General features: G+C 35.3%; 1 long non-coding RNA gene across 1 annotated transcript in view; it reads left to right on the top strand.

Moving 5' to 3' along the window:
• Positions 1-254: 254 nt before the first annotated feature.
• Positions 255-25679, top strand: part of LOC128546600 (uncharacterized) — an 83630-nt gene continuing 58205 nt past the window's right edge. The window contains exon 1 of the long non-coding RNA XR_008366058.1: positions 255-387. This is a non-coding gene — a long non-coding RNA (uncharacterized LOC128546600). The remainder of the gene's footprint in view (positions 388-25679) is intronic.

Below are 25679 nucleotides of genomic sequence, written 5' to 3'. Positions count from 1 at the left end.
ATGCCTTGGGTTTTTAATGGTTGAGAAGAGCTTTTTACGAGAGAAGTTTTGACCTGGTTTGGGGTTATTTGGATCACCTAAGCATATTTAACAAGTGAACGATATTGGGTCATCATGACCCTCTTTAATTGTTTTAAATGGTGATATTTTTTCTTTTAGAATCTTTCATTGTTCACTTTTACCCAAGTCATAGGAAAAATTGTAACAGTTACTTAGACTTGGTAGGTGTTTCAAAATACGCGGAACAAGGAACACCGGAAGTTTCGCCCTCTCGTGGACATAGTGGTAGACACTGTAAACAAGGAAAGAGAAAGTTCTTACGGTGCATCGATTTTCTCAGTTGTCAATGAATACATTCAGTTTCTATGGAAAGCGGGGCATAAACAAGTAAGAAGAACATGAATCTGAGTCGCGCTACATTTAAAACTCTTATATTTAGTTTATTTCAAACACGTCGTTTGACGTGTAAATGTCAGGTATGTTGTGTACTCGGATATAATGTTATTCGGATGGCATGAAAGAAAGAAACAGAAATATGAATTCTATCACTTTTTTTGTTCCGGTTTTGCTTTTTTAATGATTGAATTAAAACAGAAACATATCAGCTAGAAAACTTTTTTTAAAACTATTTCAGTGCTTTTTATTGAGATGTTCTTTATAATTGATAAAATTTGATCCAGAAAAAAATAGGCAATGGCTAGTGAACCGTCACCGGTGCAGCAGACCCGAGTTCTAGTGCACCATCATTTTTGTTATATATAAAATATAGCCTTTATGTAAAGTTTAATCAAAAGATATTTTCTCCAGTAAAATGCAAGAAAATAACTAAAAGAATGAAGTAAAATAAACCTTGACTTACCTGTTAATTTACGGTTTACCATTTTACCTTAAAGCGCTGATCTCCGTTCTTCGACAACAGTGGTATCCATCATTTACTAAGCTATTTCCAAATGACGTAATGAATTTCATTGATCTTAATTGAAAGTCGATCTTAATTTCAGATTTATTATGTCAGTGACAACTGACAATTACTCTTCATTGAAACCTGAAATTCGGAAATGTTGACATCTTGCAAGCAAATATTTTATAATGTACATTTACGGTGAAAACTGTTATGATTTCAATATTTGTTATCAGGCCCGTGTGCAGGATTTTTTGCTGGGGGGGCCCAACCTGGGGTGGGTTCGGGAGGGGTATCCCCTCCCGATTGCGAATTTTTTTTAATATGGCACGTGAATAGATGCTTTTTCCTGCTACCTGAAACACCTTTAAGGATGCATGAATGTATCATATATTTAAGGAAAAGTCTACTTTTTAATCATTTCATCGAGCCTTTTTCAGTGTATGTATGATTGTACAGTCACAGAGTATGGACTTATTTTTTCTGTATGATACCCAGTTGAAAAAAATGTTGAAGTTTTAAGATGATTATTAAGAAGTCTAGCTCCTAGACTATGATATTTTTGTTCCCATTTTTATGATTTCATGTAGTGAACTGAGCCAGTCTATATACTATGTCCAATATTACAATTTTAACATCAGTCCTCTTAGAAAATCTCTAGAATAGACTGACTTTTGTCTCTATGAACATAAAAAAGAAAAAAAATCATAGAAATGTCGTAATTATCAGTCTAGTGGCTAGTCTAATTATTAAGGGTATCCTATTTGCAAAATGGCCAAATGTTTTTAGATTTCCAACAAAACAAACGAAATATTATGACAATTACTATTTACATCGTAGATTTCAAATGACAATGAACTCTTAACTGTACCAAAGATCTATAAAAATAAATAGATGTGTATTTTATACTTCTTTGACTGTACAAACTATAACATCACAGCACATATTAAGTGATATTTTTATGTATAAAACCCCTCATAAGTAACGAGTTTTAGATGCGTTTTGTGAGATTTACTGAGAAACTACTTTTAAAACTATGAGAGTTTTTAAGTAAGGTTATTGGACCCAAAAGAGTAAAACTGATACAGTAGTTTCAAATTCATAATTGTTGTAAAATAAAAAGATCAATTTAATAATTTGGGGAATGTGCCTTAATGTAGAAACAAAAAACAACCATCATAATGTTTCAATTTTCAGATTCATTTTAAGATTTACTTAACAAAACCAACAATGTTCTGATCATTTTATAACACTTCCAAAGAGTAAAAAACATAATAGTTTCTCCACTACCCAATCAAGTACCGATCAAGCGATCAATGAAGCATGCACAGATAAACTTTTACCTGTGACATGCCTGGGGCTAATTTCCACTACCGGACACGCTTTTATGGCTCTTTAGCCTGTGTATTGCTGTCAAATCAAGCCAGTTGTGCTGGTGTATAAATTTGTTAATTGAGGGGCCCATAGTAATAAAAATCGTAACTAGGCAGCCAGCTGGGGGGGCCCGGGCCCCCTGGCCCCCCACCTGGACACGTGCCTGGTTATATTATTAATTTTAAAAAAAAAGCTACATCTTACGAAATCTATGATAAAAACTGTGAAAAACAATAAAGATTAAATCAAAACAAAGAAGTATAAAATATTTTTATAGTTCTTTGATTAAAACAATAAATGGAGGTCTACAAACGTAGGCTTTGTTGGTAGCTTGTTAATGTTATTTAATAATTAGCTTAGGCGTGTTTGTCTTTTGTATTGGCAGCTCTGATCATGAGATAGTGAATCTAAAATTAAGTTCGGATTTCAATTTTGATGTATCCAGATACAGACAATAACTAATCTTAAATGGACATAAATATACTAGTATGCTATTTAGGCCAGCATTTTTTTATTTTCTGGTTTACGGGAGATTTTTCAAAAAGTTTGGGTCGGGGGGGACAAATAAAAATAAAAATAAAAATCCCAATTTTGAGCAGTCGACCAAATAAATAAAAATAAAACGTCCAAAAGGATACAATTTTTTTATTTTTTGTACACCCCAGAAAACAAAAGCTTGCAAGCTTAAATTGCATACACACTCACAAATGAACTATTCTGAACTGGTTTATATCTCATCATCTCAGTATACTGTTGTTTTCTTTATGTGTAGCTTGTATGAATAATGCAATTTTCAAAGTCACCAAAACTGTGGTATCTGTATATTTTATTATGAAAAACCACAAGTATATTTTTACTACAAAATAGATACATACCAAAACAAAAACTTTATCGGTATACTATACTATATTATTTTTGTTTTGGTATGTATCTATTTTGTAGTAAAAATATACTTGTGGTTTTTCATAATAAAATATACAGATACCACAGTTGACATTGCATAATGTTTATTATATAAACATGAATAAAAACTGCTATTAGAAATTTAGAATGGGGATATGCAACGACTACTTTAGGTCTGCATCCTGCATACATGCATATTAATTGGCCTTAGATGCAAAGTCTTAAATAACCAGCAATGTCATACTAGAAAGCCAAAATTACAAATTGATAAACTGGCTTTAAAATTAAATGGCTTTGGTTAAGTTTCAGTGGCTTGAATATTGTTTTATATTTTGTCGATTGTCAGTGCCACCTATACTGTATGACAAGTCAAAACAATCTGAACTTTGGTTCAGCTGAAATGTGTACAAAACAACAACCTTATTTGCTGATCTAACAACAGTATCGGATATTTATAAGACTCTTCACTGAGATGGGACTTGGACTTAGTAAATTATGAGTCCAGAAAAAACATTTATTACTGGATATGTCCTTATGTGTTCCTCATTGTCAAAGGCACATGTGACTGTTTGTGACATATAGTGTCTGAATGTTTGTCCAAAACATACTTTCAAAGGGTCTTCTTACAGATTTTATCGGTATACTTCAAGTGAACAGGACTCATGAGAATACTGCTGAGAGTTTCATGTTTGATAATTATCTTTTGAGTTACAGTACCTGGCTAGAACTTTAGTCAAACTAATTTGACACATCCTAGGAAATACTGAGATAATCTTTTCATATGAGCAAATTATCTCCACTCGGATTAGATTGCCTATCAAAAATATTAAACAACCATTAATCTGACTGTCCAATTATTTTGACTACATGTAGTTTGAATTTTTTATCAAATGTATCTTTATCAAGCATTTGCAGCGACATGTGTCATTTTACATATTGGAATTGCACTTTGTTTTGAACAGAACTGCTGAAAATTATGGTATTAGTTATTTTTTCTTCTCCAACCCCCAAGACTTCAAAGTAAAAAAAAAATATGTTTAGCAAGTTGATACTCACTTTTGCTCTTCCATTTTGCCATTTCTTTGGTTTCTTTCCTTTTTATCAAGTGTGGTATTTTTCTGACAGTCCCACATGAATTTGATCGTTGTCCAATTATAATATACAGACAACAAATCTCGTACATGTGATACGCCAGATTTTTCAACATCTGGACAGCGTTGATTAGTGGTCATTTTCGTATGTGATTATTCCTAATGTTGAGCTTTAGGTTCTGTAATTTCTACTCAGATCCAATTTGCTTACAATACTTGTTATCTCTGCAAACTTATTCCAAAGATTATTGTCTGTTAACTTGTATATTTTTCCTATTTAATTTCACACAGTTTACATTCATGTAGGCCGCCATTTTTCATGCGTCTACTGATCTTGATTAAAAACCTCTACCTTACAGTTAAAATTTTATTTTTGGCAGCAGCAATTATGGACGGTCGGCGGATAAAATGAAAATAAAAGTAATGAAAATGACTTTTATTTTTATTTTGTTTTGTCAAAAAATAGGGTCGGCGCTCCAATAAACCAGAAAATTAAAAAATGTTGGCCTTATGAACATTAAAAATTAATTATTTCTTTCAATGAAACTCATTCTGTCATAACTGAACGTTCTTCTTAAGAATCATTCCGCCATAATAATCTTTCTATTAATAGACCATATCTGATAGCGGCACAATGTTTTTAATCGGTATATCGGTAAATTAAAAGGTAAGTCAAGGTTTATTTAAATTAGAATCATCTTACTTCATTCTTCTAATAATGATCATACATATAACTGGTGACAATAAGTTATAATTATAATTCAAAGAAAAGCTATATAACAAAAATGATGGTGCACTAGACCTCAGGTCTGCTGCACTGGTGACGGTTCACTAGCCACTGCCAAAAAAATATTTCACTTTAATTCACCTCCTTTGTTAGTCACTTGCTGTCACATTCCAGTTCTAATCTAAAGATATGCTAGATTTAACAGATATTCAATATTTAAGTCCATCATGAAATGGAAGTGTCTTGGTGTACCAAAAACTGCCACTTTTTTGTTAGTGTTTTTATAACAAAATTATGTTTTTGGACTCTTTATGTATGAATAATAAATCCATTTTATTTTTAAACAGGCTGGGCACATCTCCCAATACGGGCAAATTACCTTGTTCAGGGTGATATACTCCGATCAGGTAAAACAAGAACAATAGAAAGGTACAAAATATTTGATAACTTTTTTATTAAGGAAGTGCTATAATGCTCATATTCTCAGGTCAACTTTATATGATATAAACAGTTGACAATATGATAATTTTTTAGGAAGTGTCTAGGGGTACGGATCTGTACCTCTAGAATCTGGTTGTAGAGATAGGGATCCGTACCCCTAGACAATCCTGTTAGGGGTTGTCTAGGGATACGGACCTCCTTTTTCCTGATGTTGTGTGTAAATTACATCTTATATTTTGTTGCAAATGAACAATCAAAATAAGAATTAACTAAAATTTAACTAAAACTTGAATCTAAATTGTTCATAGATGATAGAGTCCAGCATTCACCTGATTGTTAACATTTCCATTCCAACGTTAATAACCGAGGAACACCAAATGAATGACGAGGAATCGAACTGGATCAAAATAGATTTGATTTTAAGTAGTTCTGCATGTTTGATAAACCGGAAGTTACGGCGTAACGTCACTTGTCCAGAAAAAGTAGAATCAAGCCTGGATTCGGCGTACGGAAATGAAAATCAGTTTATGAATTAATGGCAACCTGTGAGTTAATTTATTAAAATTGCTCAGTTGCTATATTTCTAAAGTTAAAATATCTTATTAAAACATGTGACACTTTTAATAAATAATTCAAAACAATGTCTTAAAATTTGCTTGAAATAGGCAGTTCACTTTAATCATGGCCAAATATCACAAAAATAAGCACATAGACCTATTCATTTTATTTCACCATATTATAGGCCATATGTTTATTTACCACTGTGAGAGGTTTCATTAAAATCTACATTTTAGAAAAAAATTTATTCGCGGAAATGTTATGAAAGTTGCGATTTTCCCATAGGATCCCATTATGAAAAATTGCGTGAGCTCCAAATTTTCCAAATCAGTCTAGCAAAAAATCAAGCACACGACCCTATCATTTTTATTTGCTGAATTTTCTTAGTATATTCCAAAGTTTTGAAAAATCAGAATTTAATCAATTTCACATTGTAGAAAAAATTTCGATCCAAAAGTGCAGAACTACCTTAAAGTGATCTTGAATAATGTTTCGACATACCATTTATAATAATGATTATAGTATTTAGGTTTTCCGCACATTTGGTGGCTATAACGAATATTTCACATGTTTACAAACAGTTCTGTGTCAATTTTTTAAATTATTGTTAAGTTCAAAGAGCTCTTTGTTAAATTACAGCATAAATGGGTGCATATGCCTGTATGTTTTAATCAATTTATTTTTTTTCTGCTGAATTTCAAATATCATTCATTTGGGAGTTTGATACTCTGGTGAATCTTTTATCAACAGTTTATTTTTCAGTAAATTAATCAGCACAGAACAATCTCTCATTTGGAATTCCTTAGTTTATTACGTATCGGAAGAAATAAGTAAATAATTGGGAGAACGGTAATATCTGTAAACCATTTTGATTAAAGTTGCAGTTTTATATTGATTAAGACTTATTTGATATTTATTTAATTTTCTTCCAAATTAAAGATGTAATTTAAAACAACCCACTGTATCTGGAAAAGGAGGTCCGTACCCCTAATAGGATTGTCTAGAGGTACAAATCTGTACCCCTAGACATTTCCAATTTTTGTTGTAAAAATTTCAGATTTTCAACATTATTTAACAAAATTTATGCGAAATTGATTAAATGGTACAATGATATAAAGCTTTAGTAAAAATATTTATGTTAGCACTTTAAAAAGAAATACCAATTTTTTTTTGTACTTTTCTATTGTTCTTGTTTTACCTCGATCGGGGTATATTACCCCAAACGAGGTAATTTACCCCGATTGGGAGATGTGCCCAGTCTGTTAGACATAAAATATACTGATAAAGTTTTAAGGGGTGTTTAAGTCATGTCTTAGATTTTGACACATAACTTTTTTTCAGGTTTCCTGTGCAAAAGTGCCCCCTTCAGTCGTTAACAACTATAGACCAATTTTTCTGCTTAACACTGTAGAAAAGGTATTTGAAAGAGTAATCTATTACTCTTCAAACATGTTTTTAATTATGCCTCCCTTCGAAGAAGGTGGGTTATATTGTTTTGCAGATGTCGGTCGGTCGGTATGTCGGTAGGTCTGTAGACCACTTGGTTTCCGGATGGTAACTCAGGAACGCTTTGGCCTAGGATCATGAAAGTTGATAGGAAGGTTGGTCATGACCAGCAGATGACCCCTATTGATTACGAGATCAGTTGCTCAATGGTCAAGGTCACAGTGACCCAGAACAGTAAAACGGTTTCATGATGATAACTCAAGAATGCTTGGGCCTAGAATCATGTAAGTTTAGAGGGAAGTTGGTCATGACCATTAGATGACCCCTATCTATTTTGAGGTCAGTAGATCAAAGGTCAAGGTCACAGTGACCTGGAACATTGAAATGGTTTCCAGGTGATAATTCAAGAACGCTTAGGCCTAGGATCATGAAAGTTGATAGGTAGGTTGGTCATGACCAGCAGATGACCCCTATTGATTTTGAGGTCAGTAGGTCAAAGGTCAAGGACACAGTGATGCATAACAATTAAACAGGTCCGGGCTATAACTTGAGAATGCTTAATACAGATGTTGATCATGACCAGTAGATGACCCCTATTGACTTTGAGGTTAAAGGCCAAGGTCACAGTAACCCGGAACAGTTAAACGGTTTCTGGGTGATAACTCCAGAATTCTTGGGCCTAGGATTTTGAAAGTTGATAGGAAGGTTGGTCATGACCAACAGATGACCCCTATTGATTTTGAGGTCAGTAGGTCAAAGGTCAAGATCACATTGACCCAAAACAGTAGAACTTTTTTATGCCAAATAACTGGAGAATACTTTGGTCTAAAATCACATTTGATACAGAGTTTACTTATGATTTGTAAATGACCCATAATTACTGATTCTAGGTCAGTACGTCAAACATCCAGTGCACAGTGACCAAATAATTTCTGTTCCTTGAGCAATTACTGAATGCATCAATGGGGGCATTTTGTGTTCTCCAAGCTCTTGTTTCACATCCTCAGAGTCTGGGTTTATGCCCAGTGATTCAACTGTAAATCAGTTTATGTACTTATATATTTTGTAAAGCTCTAGATGATGGATTAGAAGTTAGAGTTCTATTCTTTGATATCAGTAAAGCTTTCGATAAAGTTTGGCATAAAGGCTTGTTGGTTAAACTACATGATTCCGGAATTCTTAGTAATCTTCTTCAGTGGTTTACAGACTATACTTTACAAATCGTAGACAGTGAGTAGTTCTTCCTGGCACAATATCAGATTGTGTAGCAATATCTACTGGCTTTCCTCAAGGTTAGATACTTGGACCTCTCTTACTTCTTGTTTATATTAATGATATTGTTCAAGATATAGGTTCTAACATTAATTTTTTCGCTTATGACACGAGCCTTCATTTGGTAGTACGTAATCCTATTGAAACATACAACATCATCCGAGCAGATATACAAAAAATATCTAGCTGGGCTGACAAATGGCTTGTTAATTTCAATCCAGCTAAGTCAGAATCCGTTACCATCACCCGAAAAGTTAATAAGCCTGACCAATCCCCTGTTTAGAATGTCCGGCCAACAAATTCCGCAAGTCTCTGAGCACAAACATCTTCAGTTTTCTTCGCCGGGGATGGATCCTGGCACTCACAAATAAACTACATGGAAGCGGAACAATATTATGCGTAAACTTAAATTAAAGTTAGACCGTCGAGCCTTAGAAATTATCTATATCTCTTTTATTCGTCCTGTCATAGAGTATGCTGATGTAGTCTGGAATAACTGTGCCATTTATGAGAAACAAGAACTTGACAAAACCCAGAATCGAAGCTGCCAGAATAGTGACAGGCGTAACCAAACTAAAATCCTTGTAGGAACTCTACCATGAAACTAAGTGGGAAACTCTTTCTGAAAGAAGAAAACAACATAAACTTATACAATTATATAAAATGAAAATCAACTTACTCCCACTTACCTTTCACACCTTGTTCCCGATCTTGTTTGTGAGAACTCTACATACAGCCTATAGGGATTTTTCTAGACCTCTAAAAAGGGCAGGGTGCTGCTAAAAAGGGGCAGGGTGCATTTTGCGCATTGCGCACCTTTGTCTACAAAAATCAAAAGGTAGATTTCCATGGTTTTTGGTTATAAATGTCTATTTTGTAAGTTACTACATTGTATATTAGGTTGTGCAATACAATCTTTATGCAGAACTTAACATTTTAAGGTATTTCTAATCAAGAACACTTGCAAGAAAAAATAATGAATGCAATCATAAAACAAACAGTATGTATTTATTAATGATAAGCATGTTATATAAACAAACAGGAATAATGTTTTGTTGTGGAGGTTTTTTTTTCATTCAGATTCATTGTAAGTTTCTTCTAGTGCAAATCTGAATACATTTTCAATAAATGTCATTATACATTCATTATATTACTGAACATACTGTTGATACTCATGTAAAATGGGCAGATTTTTTACCCCCTGGACCACTGTGTATCTTTTTTTAACCAACCAATTAAAAACACATATAGTAACTAAATATTTAAACAAAATGTACGAAGCATGATTTCATTGTACACATTATCATATCTCTGTTTTGATATGTGTTTGTCGTAATCATATTCAATAACCTTTATTATTTATGATCATAATGTGAAATAAAATGTATAGGTGCATGTGCTTCTTTTTGAGATATTTGACTATGATTAAAGTGAACCGTACATTTCAAACTGATTTTTAGCTCGACTATTCGAAGAATAGTCTAGCTATTCTACTCACCCTGGCGTCGGCGTCGGCGTCACACCTTGGTTAAGTTTTTGCATGCAAGTACATACAGCCATCAATTAAAGGCATATAGCTTTGAAACTTATTTTATCTTTTTCTAGGTCAATTACCAACCTCTCTGGGTCAAGTCCCATAACTCTGACATGTATTTTGAGCAAATTATGCCCCCTTTTGGACTTAGAAAATTTTGGTTAAAGTTTTACATGCAAGTTACTATCTCCAAAACTAATGCAGATATTGATTTGAAACTTCACATGTGTCTTCGGGGTTATAAAACTAGTTGATAGCAGCAAGTCCCATAACTCTGACCTTCATTTTGGCCAAATTATGCCCCCTTTTGGACTTAGAAAATTCTGGTTAAAGTTTTGCGTGCAAGTACATACAGCTATTTCTAAAAGGCATATAGATTTTAAACTTATTTTTTCTCTTTCTAGATCAATATCCAACCTCACTGGGTCAAGTCCCATAACTCTGACTTGTATTTTGGCCAAATTATGCCCCCTTTTGGACTTTGAAAATTCTGGTTAAAGTTTTACATGCGAGTTTCTATCTCCAAAACTAATGCAGATATTGAATTAAAACATCACATGTGCCTTGGGGGTTATAACATTAGTTGATAGCAGCAAGTCCCATAACTGATATGCATTTTGGTCAAATTATGTCCCCTTTTGAACTTAAAACTCTTTTAATATTTAACCTTTTTGGGTAATATTTTCCTGCTTCTGGGACAATATTTCGTATAGTCGAGCTTGGCTGTCTTACGGACAGCTCTTGTTAGACATTATTTTGAATTATTTAACATATCAGATATTTTAATATCGTATTTTAACTTTAGAAAGATGGTAACAGTGCCACTGTAATAAGTTTACTCACGGGTTGCCATCGATTCATAAAATGATTTTCATTTCTGTATGCCGAATCCAGGCTTTATTCTACGTTTTCTGGATAAATGACATAATGCCATCACTTTGGGTTTATCAAACATGCAGAACTACCTTAATCTCTAAATCAAGAGGATAGAAGTCAGATGTAACAGATAGCTTTAACATTTTGTCATGATACTGAATGTATTGTCATCTTTGTTTGAAATCACTAACAATAATGCATTCTTTAATGTTTAATTAAAATTAGTGAAGGAAGTGGCTAGTAAGGTCCCTTAGAAACCTAAACCTCTAGTGTAAATGAAACATTTACGACTTAAATTCTGATACAGGACAAGCTAGTCATAGTGTCAAGAGTTTGACTTTTTCTTTGAATGTGGTTGAGAATTTAAAAAAAGGTTTTATCTACACACTGGTTCATCTATCTTAATTTTATTTTTATGCCCGTGAAGGTGGGCATATTTAAATTGCACTGTCCGTCCAAGATCAAGGTCACACTCAGAGGTCAAAGGTTAACAGGGTCTGTTCGTGTCGGTCCATAACTCTGCCATCCATGAAGGGATTTTGAAATAACTTTGCATAAATGTTTACCATTATGAGATGATGTGTCCTGCACAGGACCCAGACCCCTAGCTCCAAGGTCAAGGTCACACTTAGAAGTCATAGGTTAACAGGGTCTGTTTTGTGTCCGCTTCATAACTCTGCCATTCATCAAAGGGATTTTTGAAATAACTTGGCATAAATGTTCCCCATAATGAGACGATGTGTCATGCCCAAGATCCAGATGCCAAGCTCTAATATCAAGGTCACACTTAGAGGTTTTAAAGGTTAACATGGTCTCTTTTTTGTCTGGTTCATAACTCTGCCATCAATGAAGGGATTTTAAAAATACTTGGCAGAAATGTTCCCTATTTAGAGGTGACGTGTCGTGGGCAAGACCCAGACCCCTAGCTCCAAGGTAGAGGTCATACTTAGAAGTCAAAGGTTAATAGGGTCCGTATCTTGTCCGGTTAATAACTCTACCATTCATCAAGGGATTTTAAAATTACTTGGCACAAATGTTCCCTATAATGAGTTGATGTGTCATGCACAAGACCCAGACCCCTAGCTCCAAGGTCAAGGTTTCCTTTTGAGAACATTTTTTTTTGGTCATAAAATGATTCATTCCATAAACTATTCTGGCATATTTTGCGCAGACAGCTGTAGCATTCTTTGGCACGCTTCGAGGGCATTTGTCACTAACAGTGACAGCTCTTGTTTACAGAATTGAATTGGTATGTGTAAAGGACCTAAATAATATAAGTTCACCATATTGTTAAGATCACACAGGCATTAACAGACAGATTGTATTCATCACATTATGGCAGTTATATGCTGAAAATAAATTGTTGTGAGGCCTACCTATGCTATTTAGTGTTTGCAATCTGTTCATTGTAGTGTAACTTCATTTTTAGCTCGACTATTCGAAGAATAAGTAGAGCTATCCTACTCACCACGGTGTCGGCGTCGGCGTCACACCCTGGTTAAGTTTTTCATACCAGTCCACATTTTGACAAAGTCTTTTGAGATAAAGCTTTGAAACTTTCAACACTTGTTTACCATCACCATGTCCAGTTATAGGCAAGAGTACATAACTCTGTCAAGCATTTTGGTTGAATTATTGCCCCATTTTGACTTAGAAATCTTGGTTAAGTTTTTCGTACCAGTCTACATTTTGACAAAGTCTTTTGAGATAAAGCTTTGAAACTTTCAACACTTGTTTACCATCACCATGTGCAGTTGTAGGCAAGAGTACATAACTCCATCAAGCATTTTGGCTGAATTATGGCCCCTTCTGACTTAGAAATCTTGGTTAAGTTTTTCGTACCAGTTTATATTTTGTGTTAAGTGTTTGACATATGGCTTTGAAACTTTTATATCTTGTTCAGTATTATAGTCTCTATCAGTAGGCAAGAGTACATAACTATGTCATCTTTTTTGGCTGAATTATGGCCCTTTTTGGACTTTGAAATTTTTGTCAAAACTATTTGAACTGCGGCTTTGAAACTTTTAACACTAGTATATCAACATGATTTCCATCTGTAGGCAAGTGTACAGAACTCTGTCAACTATTTTGACTGAATTATGACCCTTTTTGGACTTGGAAATTAGTTAAATTTTTTATACAAGTTCATATTTTGCCTAACATATAACTTAACATATTTGCCATCATGGTCACACATTGCCATTTACGGTAAGACTAATCGAAATCCACAAATACAGGAACATTTTTTGTTTAATCCATTTTTTTCTTTTGTCTGAAAATCTATGGAAATATTTTGACCCCATTCTTCAATCAATTCTTCGAATAGTCGAGCGCGCTGTCATCCGACAGCTCTTGTTTAAAATAAGTTTTGTAAAGAAAATGTAAACACTGGTTGAAAGTAAATTTAGATAGTAAATAAATACCAAGATGAAGTACTGAGAGATACCAGCTTACACACAAAAAGAAATCAGCTGATGGAGCACCTGGGGCCCAACCTCACAAAGTCCCATAATATTCTAGCCGTGTGAGTCATATATGACTACAAAATCCCCACAGGTCCGGTAAGTCATATGCCAGTTCTCAAAATAAATATTGTTATTTCAATTAATCTTACTCTTAAACAAAAAATAGGAATCTTCTGTAAAATACAGATTCAATATAAGTACCATAACTAGTTTTTCTTATGTTATCTGTTTATGTGCACATATTAAAAAGTGTGAAAACATAGTACCAACTAAGGGGAATAGACTGAAACTTCATACAATAAAAAGACTTGTTCACTGTGATGATCTGACATGCAGTTCACAGGTTCTGTAACTTTACATTTTTACAAAATTATGCCCATTTTAGGACTAAGCAATTTTTATATGCCCATTTTGAAAAAACGGATGTATTATGAGATGGCGCATTGTCTGTCTGTCTCTCTGTCTGTCTCATAATTTTTGTCCAGAGTGTAACTTTATAACCATTAAAGATATTGACTTTAAATTTGGCATATAGGTAGATGGCGATGAGACGATGTGCAGAGCACTTGAACCGGCTCTATAGGCCAAAGGTCAAGGTCACAAATTGAGCTCAGAGGTCAAATTTGTACATTTTATTTTGTGTCCAGAGCATAACTTATTAACCATTCAAGATATTGACTTCAAACTTGGGATGTAGGTAGGTGGTGATGAGATGATGTGCAGACTGCATGATCCAGGGTGGTAGGTCAAAGGTCAAGGTCACAGTTTGACATAACGGTTTTCTGCATGCAGTCATGTTGTTTATATATGGATTTAGAAGTCATTTTGTGCAATAACTATTTTAGCCTGAGAAAATGCTGTGTGCATGATCCGGGTCTCTCGGGTCAAGGTCAAGGTCGTTATTATGTCTCCCCCACTGGGAAGACCTGTTGTTTTTGCCCTGTCCGTCTGTCTGTTCTTCCATCTGTCACACTTCATTTCCTATCAATAACTGGAGAATCATTTGACCTAGACACTTCAAACTTCATAGAATGGTAGGGCTTATGGAGTAGACGACCCTTATTGTTTTTGGGGTCACTCCATCCAAGGTCAAGGTCACAGGGGCCTGATCATGGAAAACCATTTACCATCAATAACTTGAGAACCACTTGACGCAGAATGTTAAAACTTCATAGGATGATTAAACATGCAGAGTTGATTTTGGGGTCACTCTATTAAAGGTCAAGGTCACAGGGGCCTGAATCTGGAAAATCATTTCCGGTCAGTAACTTGAGAACCACTTGACCCAGAATGTTGAAGCTTCATAGGATGATTGGACATGCAGAGTAGATGATCCCTATTGATTTTGGGGTTACTCTATTAAAGGTCAAGGTCACAGTGGACAGAACATGGAAATCCATTTCCAGTCAATAACTTGAGAACTATTTGACCTAGAACCTTCAAATTTCATAGGGTGATTAGACTTACATAGATGACCGGTTTTGTTTTTAGGGTACTCCATCAAAGGTCAAGGTCACAGGGGGCTGAACATAGAAAACTCTTTTCAATCAATAACTTGAGAACCACTTGGCCAAGAATGTTGAAACTTAATAGGATGATTGGACATGCAGAGTAAATGACCCTTACTGATTTTGGTGTCACTTGATCAAAGTTCAAGATCATGGGATTGAACATGGAAAACCATTTCCAATTCATAACTTGAGAAGCCCGCCCGCTTAGCTCAGTAGGTAAGAGCGTTGGTCTACGGACCGCGGGGTCGCGAGTTCGATCCTCGGGCGGGGCGTATGTTCTCCGTGACTATTTGATAAACGACATCGTGTCTGAAATCATTAGTCCTCCACCTCTGATAATTCATGTGGGGAAGTTGGCAGTTACTTGCGGAGAACAGGTTTGTACTGGTACAGAATCCAGGAACACTGATTAGGTTAACTGCCCGCCGTTACATGACTGAAATACTGTTGAAAAACGGCGTTAAACCCAAAACAACAACAACAACATAACTTGAGAACCACTAGGCCCAGAATGTTGAAACTTAGTGAGATGATTGGACATGTCAAGTAGATGATCCCTATTGCTGCCAACCATCATTGTCTCTTTGACTTTTGCTCCTGTCCTGTATTGACTTCTTGCCTATATGACTATGCATTAAGGGAGACATGCGCTTGTCTACAAAAGCATCTTCTAGTTTAAATTTTTAGCTCACCTGAGCACTAAGTGCTCAAGGTGAGCTTTTGTGTGTGTGTGTGTTCAGGTTTAACGCCTTTTTCAACAATTTTTCAGTCATATAAACGAAGGTGTGAGCACAATGCCCAACTTTATAGTGCTGCCTCACTGGAATATCACGCCGTAGACATGTGGCATGATACCCCACCCAGTCACATTATACTGACACCAGGCTGACCAGTCCTAGCACCATCTCTTAATGCTGAGCGCCAAGCGAGGAAGCTACTAGTACCATTTTTTTACGTCTTTGGTATGACGCGGCCAGGGATCAAACCCACAACCTCCCGCACTCAAAGCGGACGCTCTACCACAAGGCTACCGAGCTTTTGTGATCGCCCTGTGTCCGTCGTCAGTCGTCTGTCCTCAACAATTTGACTGTTAACACTCTAGAGGTCACAATTTTGGTCCAATCTTAATGAAACTTGGTCAGAATGTTACCCTCAATAAAAACTTAGACAAAAACAAGGTCACCAGGTCAAATCAAAGGAAAAGCTTGTTAACACTCTAGAGGTCACAATTTTTGCCCAATCTTAATGAAACTTGGTCAGAATGTTACCCTTAATAAAATCTTTCACAAATTCGATATTGGGTCATCTGAGGTCAGAAAACTAGGTCACCAGGTCAAATCAAAGGAAAAGCTTGTTAACACTGTAGAGGCCACATTTATGACTGTATCTTCATGGAACTTGGTCAGAAAGTTAACCTTGGTGATCTTTAGGTCAAGTTCGAATCTGGGTCATGTGGGGTCAAAAACTAGGTCACCAGGTCAAATCAAGGGAAAAGCTAGTTTACACTTTAGAGGACACATTTATGACCATATCTTAATGAAACTTGGTCAGAATGTTAATTTTTAGGATCTTTAGGTCAAATTTCAATCTGGGTCAAGTGGGGTCAAAAACTAGTTCACCAGGTCAAATCAAAGGAAAAGCTTGTTAGACCACGATAATCTGTAAATAGCCAATCGCAAAGCAGTCTTGTACTCATCTATATTTCATATACAACAGTAAGTAGAGTTGTATATATATCCGAATATTTATAATATAACAAATGGTCACAATTCCCACTTTGAACAAAAAAATACTCTAGATCTAACTGCTCAAGTCTACAACACTATATACTCCCATGCCTTGGTACATGATACAGTTTTAATTAACTGAACATAAATATAGAAAAACCAGTCCAGCCTAACAAGTTAATCACAAGTTAGTTCTCCTTTCCGCACCTGTAGCGTAATAAAACGTATTAGCGTCTGATGGCCCTTTCACGCTTCCATAGAATCAACATATATTACACGAAATTCATTTTGAAAATATTTCTGAAATGTGTTGGTCAGCAGCTCTCAAATACGGAAATATCTTACATCCAAGGCATATACTGACACTTTCAGACAACATCAAAAAGAACCTATTGAGCGATTTGACGAAGTTCCATAAATCTCTATGTACCATTGCTCTGTTATCATTAATCCTCCACCTCTGATTCATGTGGGGAAGTTGGCAGTTACTTGCGGAGAACAGGTTTGTACTTGTACTGAATCCAGGAACACTGGTTAGGTTAACTGCCTGCCGTTACATGACTGAAATACTGTTTAAAAACGGCATTAAACCCAAAAAAAACAAAACAAACGGACGGATTTGTGTTTATTCCGAGTTCAAATATGTTTTCGTAGATGGAAAGCTGACATGTCTTGCTAAAGCCCAGGTATTTTCAAATCATTAGAAAAGACTGAAAATTGACTCCCCATTAGCAAAAAAACAGAAAGAAGTCCACACGCATATATTTTGATGGGGTGACCTATGACTATTGACCAATGCAAAGGCGAGTTTAGTATGACTTGTCTACTTTCATTTTCTTTACTTCTGGAAATAACTGAAGGTCAAGTGACGTCATTTTCTGTGTTGTCAAAAACATACATAATTATGCCTGGCGTGATTGCATAAAAATGTGCTCGATGTCACAAGTTGTGTTTGGTGCTCACTTCTCCTACTCAAATCATACAGAACCAACTTTGCATTTAAAGGTGGTTAATCATGTTTTTTAATACTTGTTAGATTTTCACTGGAAGTATTTTTAAAATATGATTTTCCTATCCTGGTTGCCCAACCAAGATACAAAAAATGTATTGTTATTTTAGCATAATTATACATTTAATAAACATATTTTGCCAAAGTAATGATAAGAATCAATATAAGGACTATATTTGTATTATTGAGAAAAATATACATTGCCTAAAACCATTAAGTTTTTAAAATTACTATTACCTCCTTTTGTCTATCTTGGTTGTGCAACCAAGATAAATTGAAAATAGATTAATATCTAAGATACATACCACAGAAATAGACCACTTTTGAATACTTTTATATTAAAGGGAGGTCATTGCAAATTTTCATAGAAAGTAGTAATATATACATTTGGAATCTAATCTTATGTAATGGACCTATTTATTCCTTAAATAAATCTCAGACCTAATATATGAAAATTGAAAAATGTTATAAAATGTTGCTCAGATGTGATTGATCACCTTTAATACATGTAGCTCCATCCAGACATTCCAACAAAAATGTGTAGGTCACATACAAACCCCCCCTTGTTAACTCCTAGAATTCCCAGATTTATACATTAACTGGATAAAGTGTATTCAAACATGAAAAAAATTGGTAAAAAGCATCACACAAGCAGTCTAGGCCTAGACTAGCCACTATACTGATAATAACTATACTTCTATATTTTCCCTTTTTTGACAAATTCTATTTCATAGAGACAAAAGCCAGTCTATTTTAGAGATTTTCACACAGGACTGATGTATGATATTGGACATAGGATATAGACTGGCTCAGTTCACTACATTCAATCATAAAAATGTAAAAAGATATATCATAGTCTAGGAGCTAGTCTAGTCTAGGCCCTGTAATATAGGATCCAAAAGGAAATAAGAATCCCCAATCAATCGCGGTTATCTTTACTAGTGGCTCACAAATAAGTAGAAATGAAAAGGTTTAAAAAAAAATTTTTGTTTCTGGTGACATGCTAATAAAAAGTAGGGTAGGTATGTCGGTAAAAATTTTTTTGTGGGGGGATTTTTATATGCCCTAAGGAACATATTATGTTATACCCCCCGTGTCTATCTGTCCGTCCGTTAGCAATTTCGTGTCTGCTCTGTAACTCCTGAACCCCTTGAAGGATTTCAAACAAATTTGACACAAATGTTCACCACACCAAGACAACGTGCAGAGCGCATGTTTGGATGTCTCGCTTCAAGGTCAAGGTCACACTTAGGGGTCAAAGGTCATATCAGTTTGTTTCATGTCAGCTCTGTAACTCTTGAACTGCTTGATGGATTTCAAAGAAACCTGGCACAAATGTTCACCACACAGCGACGACATGCAGAGCGCATGACTCACTTCAAGGTCAAGGTCAAACTTAGGGGTCAAAGGTCACGTATGACTTTGCTTTGTGTATATTGCTCTGCATTGCAGTGTTCTTGTTTTTATTTTGGCAGATGTTTTTATTTGGCAGATATTTGTTTTTATTTGGCAGATTATCATTTGTTACCCTGTCCGTTTCAAAAAATAATCTTTAAAATCATTGCGCAAATAACAAATTTATTGTGCTGTGCATTTTATGAATTGCGCAGGCTTACAAAGCTTGCGTAACATCCAGCGAAAGACAAAATATAGTTCCAGAACATACTGCTAGTATTTTATTGAGTGGATACCTCTGAAATCATTGGAATGTCTCTTATCAAAGAGTTTACCACATCGATGAAATTAGATTATGAGAGCTTCATTTTAAATGACCCGAATAAGATATGTGCAGAGACTTCGCGGATGAATCCCAACTACATTCTGGACACTTCTCGGAGAACACGCGTGACCTGTTTATAACTTTGCGTGGGTTGAATTTTGCAGTCAGTAAACGGATAAATTATCGGAAGAAGAAGCTCTTACTGGTTTGTTTAGTTACTACTGATATTAAAAATGATATTAATTCTTATTTTTCAAGAAATAAACAAATCGGCGAAACATTAAATTGTATTTTCTTGTAGTTTTTGAAATCGAAAGTAGATCGTCTATGTTTGGCAGCTTTGATGAAACGAAACAACTTTTTTATGAAAAGATTTAAAAAAGAGGTAATTTAACCGTAAACTTCAATGTCAGATACTGCCAATTGCTGCTAAATGTCTTCGTATCATCACAATTTGTTAAATATATTGTTGAAACTGGAGAAAAGTGTAATCGTATCCGGATATAATATTTTGGGTAAATATCGAGCTGTGTTATGAAATTTTAACATTCAAGTAACATACATGATAGATATTATTGTAACAGAAATGATTCTAGAATTTATTTTTATTACACCTACATATAATCTATGTCAGACTCGTATTCTAGTCCTGAGGCATGATCTGAAAGTAAAAAGATGAAGTGACAGTCATACTTTGGATATTGTAATACTAGAAAGAATCTAGATCGTAACCTTTCTGGAATTTTGACTGGTTTGGATAATTTGCTTACGATTCAGGTTCGCAAAAAAATGAAATCGTCACCCATTCTGCTTTTCATGATGACACATGGCTTGATTTTTGCAGTCAGTAAGCGGATAAATTATCCCGAGAAAGAGCTCTTACTGATTTGTTTAATTACTACTGATTTTAAAAATGATTTTATTTCTTATTTTTCGAGAAATAAACAAATCGGCGAAACATTAAATTGTATTTTCTTGAAGTTTTTGAAATCGAAAATAGATCGTTATGTTAGAGTGCTTTGACGAAACGAAACAATTTTTTTTATGAAATGATTTAAATAATTTCACCGTAAACTTCAAAGTCAGATACTGCCAATTGCTGCTAAACTGTCTTCATATCATCACAATTTGTAAAACATATTGTTGAAACTGGAGATTTTGGCGGTATAAAAGAAAGTGTAATCATATCCGGATATAATATTTTGGGTAAATATCGAGCTGTGTTAGAAATTTAAACATTAAAGTAACAGACATGATAGATATTATTGTAACAGAAATGATTCTAGAATTTATTTTTATAATACATACATATAATCAATATCAGACTTATATTCTAGTGCTGAGGCATGACCTGAAAGTAAAAATATGAAGTGACAGTCATTCATACTTTGAATATTGTAATACTAAAAAGAATCTAGGTAATATTTAGAAATTGAAACATAAAATTTTCAGTTAGAAATCGCACCAAAGGCTGTATCAAGGGTCTACATTTTCAAAATTTCCTTGTTGTGATACCACAAACCCTACTTGCAGGAGGGGGTATCCTCCCACACCCTCCCCCCATATTGCCACTTTACAGTTTGATACATTTGCCCTTTTACCCCCTGCCACAATGCCCATTTCAAAATCTGACTGCAGTTCAAAGCGGGAAGGAACACCCCTCCCCACACCCACCTGCTACCGACCACGTAAAAATGGCTCAAACATTTTTTCAGCCCAGTCTGGGCCTGTCTGTCTACATGAATCAAAACGGATAATTGAAAGTACATAGACTTGGGGACTACTGACATGGTTTTGAAGGGGTTAACAGGTCTGAAATAGAATAAATGATGGTTTTAACTAAAAAAGAACTGCATTTATTAATATTGGTTATCTTTTCCGAAATTGGTAGCTAGTCCGAGTAACTTCTCTTAGTTTTGAATGCGCAATTTTCCTGTCAGTGTAAACATTCATGACACTATATATTGACACTCAGCAACATTTACATATCTTTAAATGCTAAAGTAAGTATACTTTAAATTGACATCCCTTATAATATGATTGAACAATACCTAGCGTGTGACACAGTTATTGCCAGGCCCCTTATCTGTAAAATATCTGAACAGTTCTTTCGTCCATCCGTTACAAATTGTATGTGGCAGTCCGCGCTATAAAATTTCAATATATAAATTTTCATATTCAAATTTTATCATATGCGAATATATACCAGCCGATAATTGCCTGTTTTGGTAATGCCGGAGGCAAATGTTTACTGGAAAAATATTTATAGTCATGGGCAGTATCTTAGTGTCAGCTGTAAAATTGTAGTTTGTACTTTCAACATTTTTATTTTTGCGAACCACTCGTCAATTTTAGAGAAATATATTGGGTTTAAATACTTGTATAATGTCAATCAAAGTTTTACTAGGCATCAATTGAATGTCCATTTCATCTATTGTAACAAAATCTCTGTTCAGTTGGGGAAAAAAACTAAAACCAAACTGAAACTGGTAGACTATACTACCAGTACATCAATTATTAGCCGACTCTCAGGCCCTTCAGGCCTTTGATTATTACTTCCCTTCTTTGTTACTATAAATAGCTTATTTTGAAACTTTTTTATTATTGGTCGTAGGGAAAAACCGAGACCACTTTTCTGTGGTACAACATTGATGGTACCTCCAATTTTTAAATGTATTTTGACAAACCTGTACCTGGTAAGGATTTTTTTGTTGACATAGAATATTTTTTTGTGGACTTTTTTTGGAATTTCTTCCCTTTGTTGTTCCTGTCCTTTAAGCTTCATGTCAAGTTCTTTAAATTTTGCTCCCATCCTCTGATGTAACCCTCCGGGTGTATATTACCCTGCTTTGTGGAGCTCTTGTTTTTAGCTCACTTGAGCACAAAGTGCTCAAGGTGAGCTTTTGTGATCGCCCTGTGTCCGTCGTCCGTCTTTGTCCGTCCGTCCGTCCATCGTCAACAATTTGACTGTTAACACTCTAGAGGTCACAATTTTGGTCCAATCTTAATGAAACTTGGTCAGATTGTTACCCTCAATAAAATCTTGGATGAGTTCGATATTGGGTCATCTGGGGTCAAAAACTAGGTCTCCAGGTCAAATCAAAGGAAAAGCTTGTTAACATTCTAGAGGTCACAGTTTTGGCCCAATCTTAATGAAACTTGGTCAGAATGTTACCCTCAATAAAATCTTGGACGAGTTCTATATTGGGTCATCTGGGGTCAAAAGCTAGGTCACCAGGTCAGATCAAAGGAAAAGCTTGTTAACACTGTAGAGGCCATATTTATGACTGTATCTTCATGAAACTTGGTCAGAATGTTAATCTTGATGATCTTTAGGTCCAGTTAGAATCTGGGTCATGTAGTGTCAAAAACTAGGTCACTAGGTCAAATCAAAGGAAAAGCTAGTTAACACTCTAGAGGTCACATCTATGACCTTATCTTAATGAAACTTGGTTAGAATGTTAATCTTGATGATTTTTAGGTCAAATTCAAATCTGGGTCAGGTGGGGTCAAAAACTAGGTCACCGGGTCAAATCAAAGGAAAAGTTAGTTAGCACTTTAGATGCCATATTTATGACCATATCTTAATGAAACTTGGTCAGAATGTTAAACTTGATGATCTTTAGGTTAACTATAAATCTGGTTCAGATGGGGCCAAAAACTAGGTCACCAGGTCAAATCAAAGGAAAAGCTAGTTAACACTATAGAGGCCACATTTATGACCCTATCTTAATGAAACTTGGTCAGAATGTTAATGTTGATGATCTTTAGGTCTAATTTAAATCTGGGTCAGGCGGGGTCAAAAACTAGGTCACCAGGTCAAATCAAAGAAAAAGCTTGTTAACACTCTAGAAGTCACATTAATGACTGTATCTTCATGAAACTTGGCCAGAATGTTAACCTTAATAATCTTAAGGTCAAGTTCGAATCTGGGTCATGTAGGATCAAAAACTAGGTCACCAGGTCAAATCAAAGGAAAAGCTAGTTAACACTCTAGAGGCCACATTTATGACCATATCTTAATGAAACTTTGTCAGAATGTTAATCTTGATGATCTTTAGGTCCAGTTTGAATCAGGGTCATGTAGGATCTAAAACTAGGTCACTAGGTCAAATCAAAGGAAAAGCTTGTTAACACTGTAGAGGTCACATTTATGACCATATCTTAATGAATCTTGGTTAGAATGTTAATCTTGGATGATCTTTAGGTCAGATTCAAATCTGGGTCAGGTGGGGTCAAAAACTAGGTCACTGGGTCAAATCAAAGGAAAAGTTAGTTAGCACTTTAGATGCCATGTTTATGACCATATCTTTAAAACTTGGTCGGAATGTTAAACTTGATGATCTTTAGGTCAACTTTAAATCTGGTTCAGATGGGGCCAAAAACTAGGTCACCAGGTCGAATTAAAGGAAAAGCTAGTTAACACTATAGAGGCCACATTTATGACCCTATCTTAATGAAACTTGGTCAGAATATTAATGTTGATGATCTTTAGGTCTAATTTAAATCTGGGTCAGGTGGGGTCAAAAACTAGGTCACCAGGTCAAATCAAAGAAAAAGCTTGTTAACACTCTAGAAGCCACATTAATGACTGTATCTTCATGAAACTTGGTCAGAATGTTTACCTTGATAATCTTAAGGTCAGTTTCGAATCTGGGTCATGTAGGGTGAAAAACTAGGTCACCAGGTCAAATCAAAGGAAAAGCTAGTTAACACTCTAGAGGCCACATTTATGACCATATCTTAATGAAACTTTGTCAGAATGTTAATCTTGATGATCTTTAGGCCAATAGGTCAGGTGAGCGATACAGGGCCTTCATGGCCTTCTTGTTTATTAAGTGAGACTTTTCGGAAATCGTTTTTGTGTCAAAAATGAATACAAATAAGGGGGTTATGCCTTTAGAGCATCAGTAAGTTGATTTCTAACATCTCTGACGATGTTTAAAGCTTAAAAAGTGCATTTTGCAACTTTTTGTTAAAAAGTTTTAAAAAAATTCTCCAAGACAATAAAGACATATAGGGTCGGCCAAAAATTTAGGGTAGGTCAGGATACTGGAAACAAACATTTTTTTTTACGCCTAAATAAAGCAGAGTAGTAGTATAGCTCTATTGAAATTGACCTGATTTAAAGTTAAATATCCTAAATGAAAATGTTGAGTAATTTTTTATACGCCCATTTGAAAAACGGAACGTATTATGGGAACGCCCCTGGCAGGCGGGCGGGCGGCATCCACAGACTTTGTCCGGAGCATATCTTCTTCATGCATGGAGGGATTTTTATGAAACTTGGCACAATTGTTCACCATCATGAGACGGAGTGTCGTGCGCAAGAACCAGGTCCCTTGGTCTGAGGTAAAGGTCACACTTAGAGGTCAAAGGTCAAATTCAAGAATGACTGTCCGGAGCATATCTTCTTTATGCATGGAGGGATTTTGATGTAACTTGGCACAATTGTTCACCATCATGAGACGGAGTGTCTATGTGCAAGAACCAGGTCCCTAGGTCTAAGGTCGAGGTCACACTTAGAGGTCAAAGGTCAAATTCAAGAATGAAAACTTTGTCCGGAGCGTATCTTCTTCATGCATGGAGGGATTTTGATGTAACTTGGCACAATTGTACACCATCATGAGACGAAGTGTCTTGCGCAAGAACCAGGTCCCTAGATCTAAGGTCAAGGTCACACTTAAAGTCACGTGACTTAGAGGTCAAAGGATACAAGAATGAAAACTTTGTCCAGAGCATTTCTTCTTCATGCATGGAGGGATTTTGATATAACTTGGCACAAACGTTCACCACCACAAGTGTCATGCGCAAGAACCAGGTCCTTAGGTCTAAGGTCAAGGTCACACTTAGAGGTCAAAGGTCAGATGCAAGAATGACTTTGTCCGGAGCATTTCTTCTTCATGCATGGAGGGATTTTGATGTAACTTGGCACAGTTGTACACCATCATGAGACGGAGTGTCATGCACAGGTCCCTTCTTTAGAATTACTTCCCTTTGTTGTTACTATAAATAGCTTATATTGTAACTTTTTCATTACTAGTTGTAGGGAAAAATTGAGACCACAATTTTTTTGTAGTACAACATGCATGTTACATCCAATTTTGAGGTGTATTTTGACCAA

Source organism: Mercenaria mercenaria, chromosome 11, assembly GCF_021730395.1.
Source record: "Mercenaria mercenaria strain notata chromosome 11, MADL_Memer_1, whole genome shotgun sequence".
NCBI classification, from domain to species: Eukaryota; Metazoa; Mollusca; class Bivalvia; order Venerida; family Veneridae; genus Mercenaria; species Mercenaria mercenaria.
Note: the sequence above shows the minus strand (reverse complement) of the source record. Positions and strands in the feature narration are given on the sequence as shown.